This window comes from Dermacentor albipictus, chromosome 4, assembly GCF_038994185.2.
Source record: "Dermacentor albipictus isolate Rhodes 1998 colony chromosome 4, USDA_Dalb.pri_finalv2, whole genome shotgun sequence".
NCBI classification, from domain to species: domain Eukaryota; kingdom Metazoa; phylum Arthropoda; class Arachnida; order Ixodida; family Ixodidae; genus Dermacentor; species Dermacentor albipictus.
In genome coordinates this window covers 133,912,369-133,918,913 of record NC_091824.1, presented here as the reverse complement: position 1 = coordinate 133,918,913, position 6,545 = coordinate 133,912,369, and the positions used below count along the sequence as shown (strand labels likewise).

Below are 6,545 nucleotides of genomic sequence, written 5' to 3'. Positions count from 1 at the left end.
AGAAATTAAGCTTAAATAAATTTTAAAAGTGCTCACTTTTGATAACGTCTTAAGTAAAGCGAGAGTGCATAAATGTATATCACCTGTATGTGGTGTCCCGTTCGCTTGGAAATGCTAGTGCAGGTATATCACCCATCGAAGGATGGAATGTTGTGCACGGGGAGACGGCATAAATTAGACAATCAAGCAATCAATCAAGAGTTTATTGCAAGAGGTAGCTTACATACGTTGATTAATCGTTTGACTTACAGAACTAATAAGCGTATGAGAGAAAATGGTGAGTTGTGATGAACTAGTGAAATAAACTTCGTATATAAAGACTTTTCCCGACTGAGAACCGTTGGCTCTCTGCCCGTTCATAGTTGTCCTGTGTCCCCCTCGTCGGTTTGCTGACCAAGGACCACGCCGCTGCATCTGGGGTTGTAGGTTCGAATCCAAGAAGCCGGGTCGACTCGTGCCGGGTGCGAACTGGAGGACCTAAGTGAGCTTGCATCTCCAAACCTGCTCGAAGAGCTTGAATGACGTGCTTGGCGATGCATATGATTACAAGACAAAAGTTGCCGCTACCAAGACAGTTCGAAGGTACTCACAAGAAAAAAAAAAAGAAAAAAAGGAAAGAAAGAGAAAGAAGAGAGCAAATAAATGAAAGTAGAGAGAGAGAGAGAGAGAGAGAGAGAGAGAGAGAGAGAGAGAGAAAACTTTATTGCGCCTAGGTCTGGGCCGAGTTGACAGATAAAGAGAAACAAAAAGTTACGACGTCGTCTGTGTCATGCTACACGTACGTCCAGTGAAAGACTGGTAAAACATGCTGGAGGAAGAGGAAAAGGACGGCGTCTCTTACTCACTGAAATCGTGCACTTGCATTGGTGATTCGGCGTTAGTCAACGCTGACGGACGGACCACATCGCAGCTGAAGCGGCGACGATGTCTTCAGTGAAGCCTCGTAGTACTCTCGCCACTTATCATTTGCACTCCAAAAGATGCCTGGTTGTTCTCTATGCACTCCAGAGCACCTGATGAAGTACAATTAACTGGTGGCTGGGCCGCACACAAACAGATGTCGCCGTAGGGTTGCAGAGCTTTTTAGCTCTTTTTTATTATCCTGTATAAGTACTATAACTGCCCGCGGCCGTCATGCTGCATACAAACTTTAGTGCCAAACCGAAGAGGAGAAATGATACAAAAATTTAAACTCTCGATTAGCTTTTCGCTTTTGCTAGTACTTCGTTGATGTTAGTACCTACTTGATGTATTCCTTCCTTCCCCATTTGTCCATTTTCCTTATGCCCTTCATCTCAACCTAAAAGCACACCAGCCCCGCATGCAATGCTGACATATTTAGCACACTTAATTCGCAGTTTCTTTCGCCGCGGGTGGTTGTACCGTCGCCACTGGGCAATGTCTCGACTTCAACCAGTCGCTAACTCCCTAAGCTCGCCCGAACGAACCGGACAGAAGGCTGTAAATTTTGTTGCATGGTTTGATGAACTACGGCATGTTTTGTGTGTGCGGCGTCCTTTCCCTTTGTCCAGTAGGCGATGAGCGGACGTCCAACGGTTTGCACTCGACTCTTCATTCCATCTCGAGCTCGCTCCATGCAAGAATGAGACTCGCGTGCACGGTGGCGGGCTTCTCTCCTCGCAGCGTGGCCACTGGACAAAACAAAAACAAGCATGAGCGAAGCATGAGAGAACACGACGCGCATATCCCGGCGCCATACGGACGACCTTGACCGGGACAGCTGGTATCGCCCGTGGCCGCCTGCTTACACACACATCACACGCCCGTGGTCGTCTCTCCTCTAGCTGCTCACCTGTCTTGTGCGGCGGCCACCTTCACCTGCTCGGCAGGAGACAAAATGGTCGGCCGTAAACTACGACGACTGCCTACCGCGCACGCTCTCAGCGGTAGCCAGCGTATTAATGCGCGAGTTAACGCTGCTTCGAAACGAATCCCTGCTGTATAAACTGATATCAAGACGCCAAGGGTGGTGCCGGGAGAACAAGCAACTCACGATGCCTGCGCCCTGTGCGGTAGCCGGACGGTCGCTCAAATCCAATAAGACTACGAGGGTCCACGCCTTCGTTCCAAAGCAATGGCGCTGTACAGAGGTACATAGTTCGTACGTTTGATTACACCGGCGACGCATGCGCCCAGGAACGAATCGGCCTGAAGCAGGACGCGAGCTGCACAAGTTCGGAAGGTGAAGCACGGGCCTTGCGAAAATCGCGTCTCTGTCGGCGCACTGCGAAAGCTGGACGGACACAATGCGAACATCTTCAGCATCCTGTATCTGCCGAAATTAATGGACATCACCGACTCTTACCTCATTACACAGCCCGGTGGCAAGTGTGCTGCAGATTCATTACAGCATGAGGACAACGCAAATGGATTACAGGTGACAGGTTGGCGTCTCGACGCCGATCGCACGCATGACAAAAACGAGCGTAAAAGTCCTTACACGAGCAGACAAAAAAATTGATTCGACGTTCCGGCAGCTGCTCTGCACCCGCTGACCACGTGGACGAAGTTAAATTGGACGCCGACGCAACAACTGCGCGAACGAGGGTGGAACCTGCTTCAGTACGGAAAGAGCCAAGTGCCCCTCTATACAAGGCACCTGACCTTCGGGCAAAAAAAAGAAAGACAGAAAGAAGTTAGCTATGAAAACTGAAGCGTTCCATGCATTCAGAGTCGAACCTCAATTTCCCTGCACGTCAAGAACAGCTGGAATCACGAGGCACAGTCGAACGAAGCGGAGGGCGCCGGCCTAACTTCTGCTGCTGTCGCAACCGTTTCGCGTGCGTACTGACAGGCGAAATAAATAAAAAAAGACGCCATATGTAAAAATAAAAACGAGAAAGATGTCGCATGTGCGAGTATAGGGGACGCAGATGGACAATTCTTTGCGCTCGATCTCTCTGGCGTGTTTTAAGTCGAAATTCCGCTCGCCAATAGGCGTCTGTCCGTAGTTTTCCGAGGACTATATACGTGCTAAGGTATTCCCTACATATTACCAGTTCATATAAGCGTTTAATACTGTACGTCCTACAGAATAAAATGAAATAAATCAAGAGCTGTTGGCGGATATGCCTATGCCATATACGACGCCTTTGTCATACATGGCTCAATGCACATGCACCGCCCTAACACAGCGAAGAGAAAATCGAAATGCACAGCTAACTCGATTCACAATCAGGAAGTGAAAGAAAAAAAAAAGAATCAATTTTCCTAAGAAGCACAACGGCCTGACACGTCTAAATAACCAGATAAACAACTGTTCAAGTAACTAACAGGTCTAAGAATACGGAAGGTACTAGCCAGCGAAAATAATTGCCGGCGCCTTTCGCCTGGAAGTAGAGCAAAAGCTATAGGTCCATACGTACCAAAGACAACGGGAATCGCAGTAGCTGCAGTTCCTACTCGCCAACGGTGGAGGAAGAAAAAAAAACAGAATAAGATAGCGCTAAAGCCTTGAACGTCCCGAGAACGTTGGGAAATGTGCCGAAGCGTTGCTGTTCCAACGCCGTTGGCGTTGCCACCTGGCGTTCACGGGCGACTTTCGAGAGGCACCGCCTCATTCACTGCTGACCGAAGGACAGAGAGAAAGAACGGAATAGAGAGAAAAGGACAGAAGAAAAGGGAGCGAATAGAACGAAAATATAAAATCAGGAAAAGAACTAGAGGAAACGACGATTGTTAGTACAGGGGGGAGAAAGAATACGTAAGGGTGAGAGTGGAGCAAGAGCACATCCGTGTGATGTCGGCGATGTTTGAACGATCACCTGTCACTTACGTAACGCCGTCGCGGCGCATGCGTCGCGAGCGTACAGATGGCGCTGAGGAAACGGCGCAGGCAGCCGACAGTCCACAGCACAGCAGCAGCACTCGCCGACCTCCTTCCACTCCTCTTTCCCTCACAGTGCCATCTACGTTAGACGAAAGAAAAAAAGAAATAATGGAGTCGCTCGGCACCCTCCCTCCTCCAGACTTCCGCATTTCGCAGTCACTCCTCCTTCGTAGTCTGCCGCCCAAAATGGTTAACGCGACGATCACCCGCGCGTCATACCGGTTGTACCTAGAGCTGGACACACTCGTGAGCCCATACGGTGCCCGCCACCGAGGCAGGGTAGCTTTATCTGCCGCCTACGAAGAAGGAGCAAGAGACGGAGCGAACGGCCGACGACGTGCGACCCCGAGGCGCTGTGTTTGTTTGTCCCTTATAGCAAGACTCGACGCGCCGCTAGCTCCTTACGACGTCACGCTGCAGCGCGCTTTAGTTATTGCGCGGAACGCGGCCGCCGATCCCGGACGAGCTTCCGCCGGAACGCTTGGAGGAGATCGTGCAATTCCAACGGCAACGCTGGTACGAAAAGAGGTAATCCAGCGTTTCTTTACCAGACAAACGAACAACAATAAAAGAGCACGTGACATTCGTTGCAGATTAGTAATGCCGATCGGAGAAGATGATCAATATAACACCCTCTAACAGAGATTATGATCTTCACTACGAGTAATCGCACATGCAGCAAACCTGCAGTAACAAGTACGTTGTTAGTCTTACACAATTCCACCGCAGGCGCCGCGTCTTTAAACACAGGGTCATTAAACACCGGTCCATTTCTCACGCTATTCAATCCTCTTCCCCGTCATTATGCCTCGGCTGTTCTCGTCCTTTGAGACCAAACCTTACCCGTGCTTAAATGCCACTAAGCCACTATTTATCGGTAGGCTGACTATCGCGTGCTCTTATGCCCTCCATACAATCTCGCAAGCACTCGCACGCGGTCATACACGCGCACACGCCCCTGCCGGGATAAGGCTTCGCCAGAAATTGACGAGAGGAAGGGGAGGAACGGCGCAGAGGAAACCGTAAGCGCAGGCGTTTTCTGCCTCAAGAAGCTCCCAATGCCAAGATGTCAACAAGAAGATGCCGACAAGAAGCTCGCACCCCGTTGTGTTCATCATGCATCCCACGTTGCGGAAACGCCGGCAGCATCGGACGCAGCGGTCGCGTATTATGCACACGGGCTGCGACCTGACGGGGAGGAGGCTAGGCTCTCCGGTCCGACCGTATTTGCACACAATGCAAACGCCGTCGCCGCGCGATCAGCGACGCGTGGTTCGCGCCGTCACGGCCCCGCGATCGCCCCGTATGGATTTCGGCATCGCCCACCGCTTGTACCTACATGCCTCCGGACAAGCAAGCACAGCGTAGCGTGAAAGCCTCGCCAGTGATGCCGTTGCTACTACTACTGTTGCTACTGCAATTGGACGTGGACGAAAACCACACGTGCTGCTCGCCGAGAGAACGCGGGGAGAACGGTTACGGCTGGAAAAGGTGCTCGGATACTGGCTGCGGGAGGATCGTTAGTGGGCAGGATGTACACGCAACGCCGTTCTTCTGCCAACAAAGTTGATAGAAGAAAGAAAAAAAAAAAAACAAGGAAGCGGGATAGCGACGTCAGGGGAATCGGGATGCATTGTTGCAGCGCGTACGCGCAGTACGGTGTAGACATACACGACGGGCAAGCGACCATCCGTTGCTTTTCACTCACCCAACGAACACGTGGCAAGATAATTAGCTGGCGTCGATTGACTGCGAGTGGCAGCCCATTGTTGTTTCTTTCACTTTCTTACTTTCTTCCAAGCGTGTAGCGATGTCGTTGTTACTGAGACCGTGCATACTGCCGGCGGCGCTATGCCAATGAGAAATGAGTGGAGGAAGAAGCGGGAATAAATTCGAACGCAAGGTTCTTCGGAAATCTCCGGCACAAGTTGTTTTGTGGGAAGAACGGGCCAAGCATCACAGGTAGGCCTCATCTCGCGCAAGAGAAGCTGATTTCCGATTAACATGACCCCGCAAGACGTGTGTGTGTACGTTATACTAACGGCCGCGCGTCAAAACGTTGGTAAAGCAAACCTGCAGGCCCTGCAGCCTGATGGAGTGCCGAGTCTTTGCGTTGGAACGACCATCTTCTGTGAAGTGAACGACGTTTTAGATGCGGTGCCATCGAAACTTTTCAATTACATTAACCCATTTGTTCAATAGACAGGTGATCTACTGAACATTTCTTGGAAGTGAATATACATGATACTTACATCCCACTACACGGTTCATAACTGTATAACACCGTGGCTTACAGCTTCAGTTACCTATTAGCTATTGGACATCTTTAGATTGCGCACAGGTAAAGGGAAGAATCTAAACGAAGGCAAACTTGTCAACAATGATAGACCCATCAATGTCGCTTTTTGCCATTGTTAATCACTTCAAGTTTCCATATTCCCGTGAACCGCTATCTTGTAAACGAAGGCAAGGTAGTAGTAAGTAATAAAATGTCTCTCTAAATCTATTTTATATGATTGCACAAGTGACAATGGTTCCAATGTTCTCTCAGCTCGCAAGGCCTCAAACGATTTCCCAGTCAGCCGCGGCACGCGAGGAGCGGGTGTCACGCGATTTCCCGATTCATTTCAGTCGCACTGGGCACGCCATCATGTAGCACGAGTACGGCGAACGGCGCGTCATTACGAGAGGTGAT

At 50.2% G+C, this 6,545-nt stretch overlaps 1 long non-coding RNA gene across 1 annotated transcript in view; it reads right to left on the bottom strand.

The window, feature by feature from the left end:
• Positions 1 to 672: 672 nt before the first annotated feature.
• Positions 673 to 6,545, bottom strand: part of LOC135898403 (uncharacterized) — an 85,115-nt gene continuing 79,242 nt past the window's right edge. The window contains exon 5 of the long non-coding RNA XR_010563321.1: positions 673 to 1,652. This is a non-coding gene — a long non-coding RNA (uncharacterized lncRNA). The remainder of the gene's footprint in view (positions 1,653 to 6,545) is intronic.